The sequence below is a fragment of the Choloepus didactylus genome, chromosome 3 (assembly GCF_015220235.1).
Source record: "Choloepus didactylus isolate mChoDid1 chromosome 3, mChoDid1.pri, whole genome shotgun sequence".
NCBI classification, from domain to species: domain Eukaryota; kingdom Metazoa; phylum Chordata; class Mammalia; order Pilosa; family Megalonychidae; genus Choloepus; species Choloepus didactylus.
In genome coordinates this window covers 72,471,510-72,491,470 of record NC_051309.1, presented here as the reverse complement: position 1 = coordinate 72,491,470, position 19,961 = coordinate 72,471,510, and the positions used below count along the sequence as shown (strand labels likewise).

The window sequence follows — 19,961 nt, the reverse complement described above, 5'->3', positions numbered from 1 at the left end:
AATTGCTTTTTGGTACTGCATGTTTCTTAGATAGAAACAGCTTCCCTGTTTCTATCTAAGAGTAGTGCTCTGTATGTTACCTCTTCTCCAAGACTGCACTACATCCTCTTGTCTTCTATGACATTATACTCATTTGATTTTTTTAAATGAAGTTTTATTGAGATATATTCACACACCATACAATCCATCCAAATTATACAATCAATAGCTCACAGTATCATCACAGAGTTATGCTTTCAGCACCACAATCAATTTTAGAACACTTTCATTACTCCAAACAAAAAGGGAAAAAACAAACCATCCTATACACTTTTTCCCCCATCATTGACCCCTAGCATTGGTGTGGTACATTTGTTACTGTTGATGAAAGAAAATTTAGATATTACTGTTAACTATAGTCCATAGGTGGCAATAGGTGTGCTTTTTCCCCACATACCACTCTGTTATTAACATCTTGTAAGAGTTTTGTACATTTGCTCTAGTTCATGAAAGAAATTTTTATATTGTACTGTTAATCACAGTCATCATCTACGACAAGATTTACTGAGTTATACATTCCCAAATCTTAGTATGTGGCTTTCCTTCTAGTGACATATATAACTGTAAACTTCCCCTATCAACCACATTCACACAGCATTCAGCACTGTTAACTATTTTCACAATAACATGCTACTCTCACTTCTATCCATTTCCAAACATTTAAGTTCAACCTAGTTAAACATTCTGCACATATTAAGCAATAACTCCCCATTCTCTAGCTTTATTCCATCCCCTGGTAAACTATATTCTAGATTCTCTATCTATGAGTTTACATAACATTATCAGTTCATATTAGTGAAATCATACAATATTTGTCCTTTTGTGACTGATTTATCACACTCAACATAATGTCCTCAGGGTTAATCCATGTTGTTGTGTGCTTCAGGACTTCCTTCCTTCTTATTGCTGAATAATATTCAATTGTATGTATATACCACATTTGTTTATCCATTCATGGGTTGATAGATCCTTGGGTTGTTTCTATATTTTGGCAATTGGGAATAATGTTGCTAGGAACATTGCTGTGCAAATATCTCTGTGACCCTGCTTTCAGTTCTTCTGGGTATATACTGAGTAGCGGGATTGCTGGATCACAGGGCAACTCTGTACTTAACTTTCTGAGGAAACACCACACTGTTTTCCACAGTGGCTGTACCATTTTACATTCCCACCTCACTTGATTTTTCTCCTCCCCCACCATCTCCAGTATTACAGACCACAGGTAAGAACAGAAAAGAAAATTATTAGAAAATAAGATTGGGTGGAGCAGTATAGATTTAGGATGTGACAGTACTGAAAATCCAGAATGATTCTATGACTGGCCATGAACCTACAAAATAGATTCCACCAAAGATGATGGGCACTTAAGGCCCAAAAGTGAAGCAGGCTACTCCATATGGCAAAATAGTAACAGTTTATTTGAGAAATTACAGACCAGGTAGCTGGTCTTTGGCAGCTACAGGATGTTCAGAGCAGCACTCTGTGCCACCCAGGGGATTACAGGGCATTATAGAGATAAGGACAAGGAAGTCACAGAGCCAAGTTGGGATTGCAAGATCATAAACATGTTTCTTTGAAGTTACTGATATGTAACCAAAGTTGTCCTACACAGATAGCTATTGTGCTTAGGAATATGCACAAACTCCTTAAGATGCACCTACAGGTTTTTTTATTTGTCTTATCTAGGAATTTATGGCTTTTCTGGTTTATGTTCTCACATTCCACCCCTCTTCTGTAAATATCCCTGTGCAGTAATTGAGGGGCATATCTGGAAGCAAAATCCACACAAGAAACATATACTAATAGCGATGCCTGCTAAAGTCAAGATGAAAATTATTTAAGCACATCTCCAAAACCTACTCTGTTACATTAAAAAGTGATACTGTCCAAGGTTTTTGTGATGGTTAGGTTCATGTGTCAACTCAGCCCGGTGATGGTTTCCAGGCGTCTGGTCAGGTAAGCACTGGCCTAACCATTACTGCAAGGACATTTGTGGCTGGTTAATGAACCAGAAGGCTGGTTTATTAAATCATCAGTCAATTGGCTGCAGCTGTGACTGATTACATCAATGAAGGGGGTGTCTTCCACAATGAGAGAATTCAATCAGCTGGATTTAATCCAATTAGCTGAAGACTTTTAAGTGAGACAGATAGAGGACCTTCACTTCTTCTTCGGCTGACCAGTGAAGTGTTTCCTGAGGAGTTCATCAAAGTTGCCAGTTTGCTGCCTGAGGAGTTCATCGAACATCTTCCTTGGAGCTGCCAGTCTGCTGCCTGCCCTACAGAAATTGGACTCATGCATACCCACAGTTGTGTGAGACACTTTTATAAATCTTATATTTATAGATATCTCTTGCTGATTCTGTTTCCCTAGAGAACCCTAACTAAGACAGTGTTCCATCTCTGGTTCAAGTTGGCAACTGTTCACACGCCCAAGTTAGTCCCATGGTGGGTTGCACCTACTTTGGTTGCCCATTTCAGAAATTCATTTCCTTCAGCTGTAAAGATTAGCAACATTAACCTAAGGACAAAATACATGATTTTTAGCAGGGACTAACTTGGGGAGGTCATGACTGTTCAGTAATATGCAGGTTACAGGCCTATCTCCCGACAAGATGGTTCCAAACAATGGCTTCTTCAGGAAGGTGTACCAAGGTTTCTACAGTATTGGGTAGGACATTATAAAAAGGAGCCTGTGTATTAACACATAATAAGAGTGAACTTCTGCTCCAGCTCCTATACAGGAGACTGTAGATCAGAGCAATGGGGAACCATCTCTATATAAAATAGAAGTCAGAGTTATTGTTAATTCCTTTCCCTGTCCCTAAAGAATAAGAATACCTATCCAGTAGGAAGGTGTTTACCAATGTAAGCTCCACCAAATTTTATGGTTGCCTTTGGGTATGGCCTTTGGCAATCTCAATACAAATTCCTGTTCTAACTGGAGAAATACCATGTTGAGGTGTTACTTCTACTCTTACTGCTGATGGAGTGAACCCTGGAGTCCTGAAAGGTTTAAATGCTGAGATCTGTCCAGTCATTGGTGCACTATTTTTTTAGCCCAATTGCTTCCTGTAAACAAGGTGCCCACCCATGCAATGAGTGGTTTGGAGATAACTGCTGCAGCTGTTGTTTAAAATACTGTTCTTCCTATCAGGAGAGATGAAAATAACAGGTATTTTCTCTTTCTTGCATCCAGTCCTGGACTTGTAAAATCAGTGCCTTGGTCACTGTCAGTGTGTTGTGGGTACCCATACATGTAGGAAACTTTCTGAAGTCCTCGTATTGTTGAAGCTTGATTTATTCATTGACATCCAAAAGTCTGCAGAATGCCTGAAGCAATATCTATATACCTTAGTGCATACTTTTGTCTATTTGATAGAGGAAGGGATTCTATATAGTCGATTTGCCAGCATTGCCAAGCCTGGATTCCCTGTGCTATTTGCCCCATACTATGAGGTAGTGGGCACCTTTGTCGAGCACATGTTGGAAAGGGCTCACATGCTCTAAGCACATTGTTATATTTCAAAGGGAGATTTAACCTTTTACATAATTCCCAGTCATAAGACCCTTGTGTTCTAATTTACGGTGTGGCCAATCTACTTGGTCCTGATTTTCATCAACCCATCTAATTTTTTTTTTGGTAATCATCCTGTTTCTTTATTTGGCTTGTAATTTTTTGCTGACATCGGGGCATCTGATTATCTTCATGAGTTAACTTTGAAGCTCATCTTCTCCCTCCTGCCTAGGGTTTTATTGTCAAGAATCTTCTTTGATGCTTATTCCATATTATTCTAGACCTTTATAACAGCCCATATTTAATTGTTAATAATTTTGCGTATTTTCTTCATCTGATTCTTACCCTGGATATGTGGTACAATTTTTGCAATAGCACTGTTTTTTTAAATTAAATTCAGATTTATTGAGATATATTCACATACCATACAATGGTCTATGGTGTACAATCAGCTGTTCACAGTACCATCATATAGTTATGCATTCATCACCCCAATCTATTTTTGAACATTTTCCTTACACCAGAAAGAATCAGAATAAGAATAAAAAAAAAAAGTAAAAAAGAACACCCAAATCATTTCCTCCATCACACCCTATGTTTCATTTAGTTTTTTTTGTTTTTTAGTTTTACTTATTCTGTGAGTTTTGCAAAAGTCAATTACAGAGACATTTCACTGTAATTTCACTTTTAATTGGGTCATTAAAATGCTCATTAAGTGACAAGATCCAAGAGCATTACACCATCACCAAATTAAAAAATACCACAAACACTGTTTCTAGCTCTGTTTTGTGGAAGCTGAATTCTGGTTGTTCCAAAGGATAGAATGAATGACAGCTGTCCCTTAAACAACTTCTGTCACAGAATACAGACACAGCCATCAATTAACCTAGCCCCAGGAGGGACTTAGTGTCTGAAATTCCTTTGTGGACATGTGCTTGTAAAAAGAGCAGCAAAGTTTTTCTTCCCTCTGTGCCCCTAAGGATTTTTTTTTTTTTTTTTCAGTAGTTTCTAGTATCTCTTCCTTTGGTCTTACTAGCTCTACACAACTCATATTAAAGAATGATATCCAAAGAAAATTCTCACATCTTCTTTCAGACACCATCATCTTTTTCCTCAGTTTGTATACTCTTTTACAAGCAAATCCTTCGATTTTTATTTTCTATGACCTTATCCACCATCTAGAGGAAATGAGAAGTAATGTCTGAAACATGAAAGGTAAAAGTAAAAAGGTCCAGATAAACAGATATTCAATTTCTGAATAATGAAATAATCAGAATAATTAAGCTTTTAAAACAAATACTTATATACTTAGAATTTAGGTTAAAATATTCCCTTGCTTTCTCAAATTTCAGAAATGTTGCAAGGCCAATGCTGAAATGCTAATAAACAACTGTAAATTCAGAAATTTATGGTCTTCTAGAATTTTTTGAAAGTACATTCTTTGCTGAAATTTACAATACAGATCTCTTCTAAAATAGTAGTATCACAGGCCGTTCTGGAATCTTTTAGTCAAAGGCCTATATAACAAGGAAACAAGCAGTTCTTAAGAAAATCAGAAGTGAAAGTTGTCATATCTGAATGAAATAAAATGAGGGGAAAAAAGAGGAGTTGATAAGTTCAAGAAGATACACTGCTACCCTTTATCAAAATATTTTTGATAGATAAAAAGAAATTATTCCTGCAACTTTATAATGAATCCCCTAGATAGTATCATGCTGTTCATAATACATATGTACACGAGAGTCTGCTATGTGTAAAGTGTTGAAAAGGAACACAGAGTTGAATAGTATGAAGTCCCCAACCTCAATAACATTATTGTTATTCTATCAGGAAAGATAAGATAGTTAATTTTTCAGAAACTGCAATGGAAGACTGATTTTGTAACTCCAATGGAAGAATCTGGATTAAACAGAGAAGCTACTAAATTCATGGTTTGGTTTTGTTTTGTTTTAAAATATGACTTATAATCTCCTTAGGCCCAAATCATTTTTCAACTGGGGATTAAGATTCTCTATAAAAGCAGGGGCGGGGGTGGGGAATGAGGAGTTAATGCTTAATTGGCACAGAGGTCCTGTTTGGTTAATGGAAGGTATGCATAGTAGTACAGTATTATGAATGTAATTATCACCATTGAATTGTGTACTTCAAATTAAAATGAGAAATTTTATGTTGTATTTGTTACCACAATAAAAACCCATGTAACTCTGTGTACAACACAAAGAGTGAACCCTAACATAAACTGTGGATTTTAGTTAATAACATATTTGCTCATGAGTTGTAACAAATGTATCACACTAATGCAAAATATTAATAATAGGGAAAACTGTGTGTGTGAGGGGTTGGTATATGGTTACTCTATACTTTCTGCATGATTTTTCTGTAAATCTACACTTCTAAATTAAAAAGTAAAGAATAAAGATACTCAATAAGGCAAGTAATTTGGGAACTTCATACCTTCAAGTTATGAGATAGTGATGACCAAGAACACTGTCGCGAATGAAATGTTGAATATTCTTTAATTAAATCTTTCTTCTAGGAAAAATACTTTGGAAAACTGGACTGCCAACTTTGGAACTGAAGTAAAAAAATCTTACATGACACAGAAACTCTGAAAAATTATTGTTCATGAAAATTATCATCCATGATGATTATTACCCTTGTATAGCTTGCTGAAGAAGTCTCCTTTTCTTATGGCTAATAAGATATATATATATTTTATGGCTAATAAGATATATAGATATATAACATGTCTATAGTATAGATTCTATACCAATGATCCTTTAAAAGAATCTTCATGAAAACTCCTGCTTAGGGCAACGTACCCAGCAGTTTTGTGACCTTCGGAATATTTAAGCTTTTTTGGACCCTAATCAGGTCTGATTTGGCCTGGGTCCAGTTCAAATTTTAACAGGATATTATGGACAACAATTGACCTGGGAGATTTGGAAAAGCTCTGAGGAAAACTAATTTTCAAGAAACCCAAGGTGACTGTGTGGGTTCTAATTTCCCTAAGTATCCATCCAGGTACACTCTTTGTAAATTCTGTAAAAGAACATTCATTGCTATGACAAGAAACATTTTCCTTCCCTCTAAGGTGTCCCTGGTGCACCTCTAGTTTACCCTGATACTAGAAATATTTGGCACCTGTTGGTGGTGAAAAATGTGCTAAAAAGAATAAACCAAGTGTCCATATGCAGACTACTTATCATGATTGGATTGCTTCTCATGGGGGATTCTAAAAGAAAAGTAACTTGCAGAGTAGAACATAATTACTATAGATCATAATGATCTATAATTTAGAACAGCTCTTCAGTAGGTAGTCCTTTCTTATCTGGACAATAGTGTCAAACTATGAATAGTTGTAAAGACATGGTTTTCATTAACACAATTTTCATCTAAAAAGAACTTCAATTTCACTTATCTAGTTCACTAAAAGATGGGAGAAAAGAAAAGAGAAATTATGACTAATTCTATTGCTTTTCATCAAAGTGATAAAGCGTAAAAATTTTTCAGACATCGTACCTCTTGTCAAAATAATTACAAACACCACCACTCCGCAGCAGCTGCAATCAAGCCAAGGGCATTCTAGGCAAGAGGGAAGGCGGGGGAGGAGGGGAGCGGGGAGGGGAGGGGAGGCGTGGCGGGAGAGAGGGGAGGCGGGGGACGGAGTGGGGTGCGGCGCAGCTGCTTCCCTTACCCCAGGCGCGACCCGCCGGGCTTTGGAAGCCCAGTCCCCGCCGGGCTCTTCCGCCTTCGGAGTCCATCGCCGCCGCTGCCGTGTCTTCCGAAGCCAATGTGAACGCCCTGCAGCGCCTGGTGGAGCCGCTCAAGCTCGAGGCTGCGGTGGAGAGGATCCAGTTTTCTCCGGCGGTTGCAAAGCTTCAGCAATTCTGCGTGCAGTTTGCCTGCAAGCAGGTCCTGCTGGTGGGTGTTCCAGCCCGGAGCAATGCTTTCCAGGAAGATCCTGCGCTTTGCTCTGACGATTCATTGAGGAATGCCTTCAAGCACAAAGTGATAAATGACTGCCTCCAAGTTTCAAGAAAACACCTTTCTCTAGCTGTTTAACAGCTGAAAGGAGACTCTGAAAACCAAAGCATGGAAGTTTATTGAACTAAAGTAGCATTAATGCAGAAGAGCAACACAAAGTTACTGCTCAAAAGGCAAGTTTTGGACAGGCAGAATATGTGAGTGCTAGGAACAAAAAGAGGGTATGGGAATGGGGAGGAAGAGCAAGGGAGAGTGAGCTACAGAGCTGCTTGAGGCGGGATGTCCTTGGGCCAAGGACATTAATTGCAACTTGGACAGGCAGGATCTCTCTGCAGGAGCAGGGCTATCTAGAGAAAATAAGCAAGCTTGCTGGTGTCAGCATGACTTGTTTCTTCTCTGCAGGGGCAGAGGTCTCAGTTAGCTTGGTGAAGGATATTGTATGTCACCCTGGCAGTTTTCTCTGTTGCTTCTTTTTAGTTACCTTGATAAAAAGAAAGTTGTCACTGCCCAAGAGGGCTTGTTACCGTTTGAAAACATGGTTATAAATAGTTAGGTCCGCCTGATCCTGCATCAGAGAAACAGGTCTCTTTGCTTGGTGAGAAGGTGAGTTTATTGAAGATGCATCAACAAGGAATTGGAGGAAAAAAAAAAGAAAAAGATTCCCAAGTCCAGTTCAGAGTGAGAAGAATTATTTGGGCTTTTATAACCTCAAACAGAACAAAGAAATGGCCAGAAGCCAGAAGAAAGCAAGAAGGAAAAAAAAAAAAAATAGATGGGAGAAAGCTGTTTGGTCAGCATTTCTTTGTTATCTTCAGGTTCTCCCCTCATTCAGGCTTGTTTTTCAGGGTCCTGATTATGAGACCATATGGTTACATCCCTCATATCTTACTGCAGGCAATGCTGGGAAAGATCCTGGGAGCAGAGAATAAGTTTTTGTTGTTGAGAATAGGGCAACAGCAAGTTATTTTAACAAGGGCTTTTCATGGTCAGAATAACTTAAAACTGCTTGAATGAAGTGATCTTAATCAACAGTTTTTTTTCTCTCTATTGGCTATTGAAGACTGTACTAACCATTTTCCAGCTAAAGAATTATATTGAACATTTTCTACTTATCCAGCTATCATTACTATAGTACACCAAGGTTTGGGATTGTGACAGGAAGTTGTGCCTTACAGATATCAAACCAGCCTTGTTTGTGATTTTAGAGGAAAACCAACAAAGGTGTTCACTTAGATTAGTTGTAAAAGAAGCAGGACAACTTTTACAGCAATGTTTTCAGAAATTCCGCAAAAATTTTTTAGTGCCTCTGATGTACTAGGCATTGTGCTAAATGTTAGGGGGAATAAAAGATGAATAAGAACAAAATTCTTTCCCTAAAAGAGAATGCAATCTCAGTTACCTTTTCCCTTCATTGTAAAACAAGGTCATTTTATAATGTCCAAACAGGGAGACAAATGTGCCAAACACGTCTTGCTAGAATTTATTTAAATAACCATTACTAGGATATCCAGCTGAAGCACAATTAATTTAGCACCACTTCAACCTCATTTAATTTGTATACTTCTAGTATTAGAAAATATCTTTTATACTATCATCCTTCAAGTCATTGTCTTTTTTAAAGAACCCCTTCTTTCTCCTTTCTTAGAATAAGGTGATGCAAAAAGCTATTGGTAAATAAATTAAAAAAGAAAGCAAGTAAGACTTTGTGTCTTTGGGTGTTGAACAGTGAAGACCCCTCTCATGCAATTTGGATAATTTACATGTTTTCTCCCTCTGTTTAGCTTTATAAACACAAACAGGTGGTCTTTCAGGTCTTGAGTTTACTGACTTATCAAAATTACATTAAGACTGGAAAGCCACTAGTCTGGATATTACAAGTGCAATATTACAGTGTGGTTATTAACAGGCCAGGCTTTAATCTAGAACTAGACTGCTGGGGTTCAATACCAGTTTAGCCATTTACCAGTTGTGTTACTTTGATTAAGTCATGTAAATCTTTCTGTCTCTCTTTCCTCAACTGCAAAGTGGAGATAATAATAATGTCAATATCTAGTATCAAGAGTCACCTGAGATAGAACTGAATGTAGGGATTTAAGAGCAAACAGAAGGCCTATGTGGCACTGTACAGTGAGAACTAGAGCTAGAGGTGGGTAGTCAGATAATTTTGGATTGATAATAGATACATTCAATAAATAAAAAGAAATACTTCAAGTAGTATAAAACCTTATAGAATTCAGGAAACATAACTAGATATATAAATAATCAAGATTATGAAATGTTGAGTGGGATTTATTTTGTTGCACATAATTGAAAAGAAAGTTAACCACTCCGTCTTTTATGAAAAATTACAAGGAGATGCCAAAAATCGGGGTATTATTATTGTCTGTTAGTTGTGAAAACTGTATTTCTGGTTTTTACTATATGTATCAATATGTATTATTATTAGCAGAGGCTCACAATTGATGCTCAGAAATGTTATCCCAAGCATCATGAAGTTAAAGCAGTTGCAGAACTTCTAAGAGAGAGGTAGAGAAACAATCACATTTTAGCTAGGAAATCAAGACAAAGAGGAGAGTCAGTGACAGAGTAGAGACAGCTTATTCTCCAGTAGCACTTTTACATGATCTCCTCCTGTTGGGATAGAGGCAAGGATTAATTAATTGTACTGAGGCTCTCTGTTTTCTCAGCTTAAACAAATTAGGTGCATCAGTACCTTCAAAACATTACACGATAGGAGGAAATGGGCCAACAAAATGAGCAGACAAAAGACAACAGCTGTGTTTGCCTAGACAACTAGTTCATTCACTAGTTTAACAACATTGGCCACTCTATAATGTACATCCCAAAAAATTGACCAGTGAAATTAAGGGCATACAACCTAGCTACAACTTTGAAGGTTTCTATAAATTAATCATGTTATTATTTATAGACATCCATGTATTATCATATTCATAATTTGAATATTAGGCATATTTAAGCAAGGGAATACTTAAACAATGATAAATGTCATTCCTGACTAGCCACCCTGGCAATGTACTATGCTTCCAGCTATCAGATGCCTATTGCTATGACATTGCTAGCAATGTAAGAAGAACTGTGGGAGTTTGTTGACTGGTAAAAATGCCTGTGGTCAAGTTGTTATTTTTCTAGTAATATCTATTGTGCATTTCAAGTCCATAAATGTATTCCTCCTGACTCTGCTTCCACTGTTGCACAGAATGATATAGTAAAGTTAGTCTTTCCTGATCTCATGAAGAAAGTTAACTTTTTGAAGACATTTTCCTCACACCATAGAGAATTGCAGAATAAAATTATAATGTCACAAAAACAGCAAAGAAGAAAATGAATATTTGAATGAAAGACAAACTTTTTGCTCTAGGTTTTTGTTTATCTCTTAAAGATCAATTAATTTAGAAAGTATTGCTTTTGCTTTTGCAGGGTACAACTCTATCAAATGATACTTAAATACGTGAACTGCTTCACTCAGTGGATAGTTTAGAGTCTAATGTTTCATTCTCCCATCTTTTCCCCTTCAAATTGCTACAAAGAGTAAGCTATATCATGAAATTTGATTATAAACACATAATGCCCTTTGAGCAGGCTGAATGAATTCCATTAATATAGGAAGGATATACTCATGAGAAACTTTTGATATTGTTTAGACCAATATCCACTTTCCTTCTATTTACATACATATCCTTAATCTCTTGGTTTTCTATAAATTATAGTTTATACACATAGCTTTAAAAAAAAAAACATGAAAGCCCTCTGATTTTCTGCATCTATATTGCTTAGGTATATATATCATTAAGTATAGAGGACCATAGGACCATATAAAGGATGTATTTGAAATTAGAATCTAGATATTCAGAGAAAAAAAAGTCATGAAATTCTTTTAAAATTAGTCTGGCAACTTTCGGCCTAAACTTTTTTTAAAGGCTGTATAATAGGAACATCTTAATCCCATAGCATAGAAGTTTCTATTTCATTATTGTTGCCTCACTGTTTTTTCTTTAAATTTTACTTTTAACCTGATGCTATATATTGAATAAATTTAAGTAAATATATTTGTTGTTCATCAGTTTTAAGTGATCTATTGGCCAGAGTAAAAAGAATAAATGCAATTTTGTCTTCAGCCCCAAGAACTTTACACCCAGTTTAGAGGCTTCTTGGGTTTCCAATTCTTGGTAGCCCTCCCATGTGTCAACACAGATCCCATCTTCTGCATCTGCTCAGATGAGCCATGGGCTAAATGGAGGTGTAATAGCATTAAACAATATTTATTTGTTTTCTTTATGGAAATTTTTAGGACTAGTCACATACATACCACACCCTCTTCCCTCTTCCTTCCATGAATATTTTTGAGAGCCCATAAATGCTAGGCATATGTTTCCTGTCTGTTAGAAATTTTCGGTCTAGTGAAGTGGGAGACACAAGAAAACATAAAATTCCAGTATAGTGTGGTAAATATTATGATACATGAGAGCACCGAGGAGACACACCTACTCTAGTTATGGGGTTTAGGGTAGGACACACTATTTTTATAAAATATTTATTTCCAGACAGAAGACAATTGTGGTTTCTTGTTGACTGATATGCTTGCCTACAGTAACAATGAAAAAAACACCGTCTCAATTGGGGGTTAAGTTTTATAAACAACTTGATTTTATCGAATAAATATATAATTTCAAGATATTGGTGATTTTCTAATCCTAGGATATTTTTAGCAGCTGATTTATAGTCAATAACAAAGAAAAACTTTCTCTAGATGTATGGTACAGTGCAGAGAATGTCAGATTACGTAGAAAAAATTTATAGTTGTTAGTAATAGCTTGGCAGTTCATTAAACTGAATTAAACCTCACTTTCTTCACTAAAACATGAGGAGCAGATGGTTTGTACAGTGTGTGGATATATCCTAATAAAACTGCATTAAAAATATAAAAGAATAGGTCCCAAGGAAGAGACTCCATGTTGGCAACAAATCTATGTTTTAATCCTTGGTATTTATTGCCTCTGAAATACATTTAAAAGGCAAGTAATTTAAAATATTTATAATGTTCCCAAGGAGAACACCAATTGAAACAACTCACATAAGTGTAAACTCGGTAGCTGATCCAAAATGGTGCATAGAAAATGTGGAGCCTGTTGTAAAAATGCCTAATCTTGCAACAGCAACAGTGTTTGTGTTTGTTTGAAAAGGATTTTAACATATTGAGGATACCATGATAAATAAGGGTCTATGGTAGTAGACAGACTTAAGATGAAAGTAATTAGATGACATACTTTCTAAGGTTCCTACCAGCTCTGAATTTTGTGATAGAACAGAAATCCTGGACATAGGTTGTTTTGTTGTTGTTCATTCTTATTCAGAGTTGTAACTGTGTGACTTTATTACCATGGGTTGCCTAAAATTTGCTAAGTACTTTCTCCAGCCACCTGTATGTAAGGTTTAGACTTTTTAGGTTCTGACTTTTTTATATTGCATGTACTCTTTGCCACAATCAAGAAAGTCACCCTCACACTGAAAAAAAATGAGAAGACTGAACAAGATGATTTAAAAATTTCTTTTTAGATTTAAACTCCTGACTTTTCTAAAAATGCTGGTTTACACCAGTAGTTATTTTTATTATCTTAAGACAATAGCCTTAAGTTCCTACTGCTAGAAAGTGCTTGTAGATTATTTATACTCCCTATAAAATTTGTCTTTGTCTTGCCAGTCACGCAAGCAATCCCCACTACACTAGCCAAGACTTGTCAGACTCGTTCTATTTAGGTCATCAGTAACTTCTTTCTTCACCTCTGTCCAACCCACAAAGTCACTTTTAGAGCTGGGATGCACACACTTGATCATAGAACTTGGTCTACACAGGTCAGCAATGTATTGGTGAGTTCCATTTTCCTTTCTATCTTTAGGTGACTTGTAGATTAAAATGGCATAAGCCACACCAAGAAATGTGTAGATCTCCTATTTATTTCCTTTGCACTATATATGTGTGTGTGTGTGTATATATAAATATATATATATATATATATTTTTTTTTTTACATTGCATTATGTCAAGAAACAAATATGTATTCTTTATGTATTAGCATTCCTTGCCTGCTCATGCCCACCCCAAGGTCTTTTCCTACATGTTTTCAGAAGGATTCTGCTAAAGATAAAGGTACGTGTAGTTTGACACTTGTCTTTTTGTTTGTTTCTTTGTTTCAAGAATAATAGGATGTGCTGCTAGCTTGGGCTTCATTTGTCTTATTGAGAAAATGTCCTTATTTGCAAATGTATATGTGAGGGAAGAATTAAACTGAAATCTTGTAGATCAAATTTGTTCATTTCTGCATATAAATAGTTGATATTAAATAAATTATAGATGTTTTGAATGAATAAGATACAATTTAAAGAGTATGAATAAATTATTAAGGTTGCAATTTAAAAGTAAATCCAATGATGTATCTTGTAACAATCAGCTTCTCTAACAGAAAAGTCATAATCATTTTGAGGTTGTTTTCTTTCAATGTTAGAAACCAACCAGTAACAAGGTTTAGTTTACTGGTTTGGACTCTGAAAATAATTTTTTCTTCAAATTAAGACTTTATTTTCTCAGACCGATATATTAGCATATTATTTTTATAATTAATTTCTACTTTGAGAAGAAAACAGTTTGAAAAACATAAAACATGCAAAGGAACCTGTGCTCTTCATTTAACTCGGGAAAAAATGCTTAGTTTCTGTCATTGATAGAGATAAATTTTGACATTGTTATATAGTTTCTGTTGTGTAAGGTTCAATATGAGAAGTTTGTTACAGGAAGTTAAATACTCTTCTCCACATGTGAAGAAACTAAGGACCTCAGACGCTACAAAGTGAATCAGACTTCTTAAGGGTCCCTCCTTACCTTTAGGAAGAATCTCTTTTTAAGCTATGATTGTTTTGTGTTTTACTCTTTTCCCTGCATTAGCTTTAACAATATTGCTATAATAAAACAATGCTTCAAGAAAGCCTCTACCAAATTCAACTTACTACATAGTTTACAGCCTTGTCCATGCTAGATCTGAGTGAGTCTAGAATTTGATTTTAAATGTGTAGAGGAGCTGGAGGACATGTGGGGATATATGAGTGAATTTCTCTGAGTGTAATCTCTACTCTGAGGCAAAAGATGCACATATATATATATATATATATATATATATATATATATATATTTTAAGTTATGCTTCAGAGCAAATGGGAAGTATCCCTCAAGAAAAGAAACACCTTTCTGGTTGTATAACAGGTGCAGCACATCTATGTTTGCAGAGGCCTAGGCGATGTTAGAAGGATGGGCTTCATAGGAAGGGATTAAGTGTCCTATGCACATTTGCTGGAGTAAGTCTACCAAGAATGCTTTGAAGAAAGACATGTAATTAAAATACCAGGAGATACATAGACAACTTCTCTTTAAGGACATTGGTTTATAACTGGGAAGGCATATAAGACAGGTAGAAAGCTTTTCAAATGGCATTTGCCTTCCTCTCTAGCCATATTTCTGATCACTCCTCCCCTACTCCGCCTGTTCTAAATGAGGACTATTTTTAAAAATTTAGGGGTAAGAAGACATTTGGAACAGGTAGACATTATCTTCTTATGTTGCCATTTCCCCCAAACTAATATTTTATACTATTATCTGAGCATGAAGAGACCAACACATGAATTTTATAAACACATACACACATACACAAACAAAGTAGAAGGTTAAAGAGAAATTTACCAGCAATAAGTTTATGGAGATGAGGTTTGGGAAGAGAAGAATATCTATTTATTGATTATGGGGATGTAGGCTGACTATAATCACCAGCAACCACTGGAAAGAATTAAAGGTAAGCAGGCAGAATTATAGGCATGAACATCTACAAACATTTAGATTGATGAAGATGAAATGAGTCATATTGAAATGAAACAAAATGGACAACTTTGATTTTTACATAATAGGGTATCTCTGGAAGTGTGGCCCATGGACCCCCTGCATTAGACTCACCTGAATGCTTATTAAAAATAGAGAAGCCTGGCTCCCATCCTAGAAATTCTGATACATCTTTGGTTGAGTCATGGGAATCATATTTCTAAAAGTGACACATGGTGATTTTATTCATACTAAAGTTAGAGTAGAAAACAGTTTGTAAAAATGAAAGAAAGTAAGGCATCCATGAAATAGGTCAATTTTGAAAAGAGGTAGTCCTTTGTTTTATTTAAATTGGCATGATTACATCTTAATGGGAGAAGAATACTCATTTAAGCAACCTAGTGATGATTAAAGAGGAAAGGACAATTTCAAAAGTTATGGGAAACTGAAGGGACGGTACAGACATTATTTGGGCAGTTTGTTTCAAACAAGGAAGGGTAGTCTTTTTGGAACTTAAAAATCCATTTGTTCACAGGGAAAACCTTGAACTATTATTAATCTAGCAATGTCACTCCCTGAGATTAGTCAATAGATAGTGATGATAAAGGGCCACTCTACTTACGTTTAGGCTCAGAGTTGCAATATGATCTTGATCAAAGTATTTAACACTGGGTCTCACTTCTCCTTCAGCCAACATCATTCCTGGTACATACGACATAATTTTTAGCATGTTCTCATTGTGTTCTAAATCTTGGGTGGAAGGGAACTACTAGATAGTGTGATTTTTTTTTTTAAAAAAAAGCTATCTCATATCATTTTGGCAATACCTGGCGAGTTACTTATTATCACAACTACTTTAGAAGATGAAAATGGTTGTGGCTCAGATTGTCTAGGCTTTGTAAGTGTTGGATATAGAATTTGACTCTGGTCTTTCTGACGCTAAAGTCCAGGTTCTTTCCACTATAACACATTGTCTACCCTGTGTGGTGATCTAAAAGAAGAGTCTTTAGGAAAGTTTGCACTCTAATAGAGAAATGGAAAACATATAGACAAAGAAACATCATCTACAGATTAATATGAAATAATTCACATATATGTTGAGGGAGCAGGGGTTGCTGTATAATTTTACTTCCATTTATAGGTTTTTAAAGCATTGTTAAAGCCTGTACTGTTTGCCCTTTTTTCATTTTCATAAAACTATCTTCATATGTAAACAAAATAAGTGTGTAATGTCACTTTCCCACACTATCTCAAAGGTGATCAGTGACTTTAAGAGAATAGCACTTCAATTACAACAGCACTGTTTCTAGAGAGGATTATGTTTGCTATTATTTTGAAAATCAAGTTCATTTCAGTGCAGAATTCTGTGGAACTAATCCATTGATCTGTAATAACTATAACTGTAATGGACCTTTGTTATTCTTCCATTATTGTCTACTTTCTTCTCAAACCATGTTGCTTCAACATAAAGGGAATAAACAGAAACATTAAAGAAAAATAGTAACTTCACATGCTTTGACATCAGCACTGGGATTCCTAGCATGCCTGATGGCTTTAGTCCTTGAGAATGGGGAGAGCTGAGCAATTAGGGGGCAGGTCTTCTGAGATGGTAGCTGGTGAAAGGAATGCTCTGGTTGTATTTCACAGCTTTGTCTAGATGTGGTTTAGAGGAACTATACTAAAAAGTACTTAACACATAATCCCTTGGAATACTCTTATTGAAGATAATGGGTGAGAATTGTGAAGAATTCCCTCACAGATTCAGAAGAAATTTAATATGTTTGAAATGAGTGGGTTATAGAGCAGGGAGATTTCTGGGCTTCGGAGACAGCAAGTCATGCCAGAACCTGCAAGCCCAATCATCTCCCAGGTGTATACATGGCCTGTGTGGTTGGGCAATTTGTGAGATTTTTAGAATAGTAATTTTAAGATGACAATACTAACCTTAGGGGAATTCAAAATGGCATACAGGTCCCATTAAACTTTATCCTACAACCATTTATCTGAAAATGCCAAATGATATCTGTGCCAGTTTGAATGTACTGTGTCTGCCAAACGCCATTATCTTTGATGTAGTCTTGTGGGGCAGACATTTTGGTGCTGATTAGATTTGCTTGGAATGTACCCCACCCAGCTGTGGGTGATGACTCTGATGAGATATTCCCATGGAGGTATGGCCCCATCCATTTAGGGTGGGACTTGATCAGTGGAGCCATATAAATGAGCTGACTCAGAGAAGGAATGCAGTGCAGCTGTGAGTGATGTTTTGAAGAGGAGCAAGCTTGCTAGAGAGGAACATCCTGGGAGAAAGCCATTTTGAAACCAGAACTTTGGAGCAGACTCCAGCTAACAGAGTTTTTCCAGATGCCATTGGCCATCCTCCAGTGAAGGTACCCGATTACTGATGTGTTACCTTGGACACTTCATGGCCTTAAGACTGTAACTGTGTAGCCAAATAAACCCCCTTTTTATAAAAGCCAATCCATCTCTGGTGTTTTGCATTCCGCAGCATTAGCAAACTAGAACAATATCTCTTTTTTGAAACTGCAAAAGCAGAGACACAGAAGGGGTTTAGTACAGTGTTTAAGTCAATCTATGAGCCACTATAAGACAAAATTATACTAGCTATCATTTGTTTCATATGTACTATGTGTCAGGTACTGTTGTAAAACATCATGGGCATTTAATCTTTATAACAACCTCTAGTTTAATATTATGCCCAATGTACAGATGAGGAAACTGAGGCCCAGACAGGTAACATTATTTGCCCAGGGCTAATAAATGACACAACCAGAAATTGACCCAGGCCTATTCTACTCCAAAGTCTGTGCTGCTAATCACATCCCTATCCTGCCCTGCAACATCTTCTTTGTCTACTACATGGTCCTACTATTATGTTAATTTAGCTGTATTGTGTTGAAAGATAAAATTTATGTCTTCAAGGAACTATGGTATTTACTGGATAATTTTTGGAACAGATCTTTGAGGCTGCTCAACAGGAAACAGTGCTATCTGCATTTATAAAGGAAAGGAATAAAATGCTGAAAGATTAGGTAATTTGCATGCGATCACAGGAATGCATGTGAGTCAATAGTAGAGTAAAATCTGTCCTTCCTGTTCACCTGCATACTAAGTCACAGGCTGTTAAGTTGTGGAGTTACATTAACACAGCTGACTATATGACCCAAAAAATAGTATTATAACTATTATTTCAACTTGTATAGAAATATATGGTTCTTTAAAATTAGCTATTGCACATTAAAAGCCTTTCATGTCATGTTAGTGAAATACAGAAAGGATCTAAACAGTAGGAATAAAAATTTACTGAGATAAATACACACACACACACACACACACACACACTAGCACAAACATAATTCCAACATATATTTTCTTATTTGCTACTTGCTAACAAGCCTTTGAGGCAGATAATTTTAATATTTTCATGATTTTACAGATAAAGAAACCAAAGATTAGGAAGCTCGATACTTCCAAATCTCTGAGTTAGTAATTGATGGAATTGAGGTGTGACTTATCTCCAGCCCCTACAACTTTCCAATACTCCTGCTGTCCCCACACCATGATCGTTGGAATCATTTGTGCTCCTGTGATTAAGCAGAGCTAACTTTCCTTGACTTTCAATTAGCTTAATCCTAGTATCTCAATTTTCCTGATCAAGAAAATACCAAGGATAATAAATGAATACATCTAAAATATTTTGGACCAATCTTCTAACCCATGCAGCATATTAAGCTATTATTAAGCTCTTGGGCATATATTACAGCAGTCAACAAAAAAGCTAGATATGGGCTTCATAAAAGAGTCCTAAATCCTTGTGCTGACTGTGATGGACAATTGGGAGCTTCCTGATTCATATATTCTTAGATTTGTATGGATACAAAGATGAATGGTTTTCTACATTCTCTTGATCAGTTTAATTCATTTTTCACAGAAGGTCGAATGTGAACCCCTGAAGCAGAGAGCAGAGTTGCTGTGTTAGAGTGGGGCTGAGGCTTAGGAGGCTCACCAGCTCTGCTTTCTCCTTATCCTCTCAGGCACACATGAAGCGTCTTTAGGGATTTTTTTCAATATACTTTAAAAACAAATTAGTTACTCATTTTGAAGGAGAAAATGATGACAATAGACAACATTTGTTGAGCATTTACTCTGTGTCTGGCATGGTTTAAATTTCCTGATAAGTATTATTTCATTTAACTCTTAGAAGAACCCTCTGAGGTCCAACCATTATCCCTATTTATAGGTGGGGAAATGCAGTCTTGAGAGAGGGTGAGTAACTTGCTCAGAGGACCTAGCTAGTGAGAAGTAGGACTAAACCCACACTGTTTGACCCAAAGCCCAGGCTTTTGGCCACTAAACAAGAGAATGGGAGTTGCCTGCTTAAACTCATACAGCCTGTTACAAGGAAAGCCTTGATTAGAACCTTGGTCTCCTGATTTATTAGTATTAGGTTTACTTGTATAGCAAAATTATCCTGCCAGAGCAGATTCAGTAAAAGTATTTTATCATCTTTTTCTGATATA

At 36.2% G+C, this 19,961-nt stretch overlaps 1 pseudogene; it reads left to right on the top strand.

Annotated features, from left to right (window-relative positions):
- The first annotated feature begins 1,972 nt into the window (after positions 1–1,972).
- LOC119530297 overlaps positions 1,973–19,961 on the top strand; it is a 66,238-nt pseudogene continuing 48,249 nt past the window's right edge.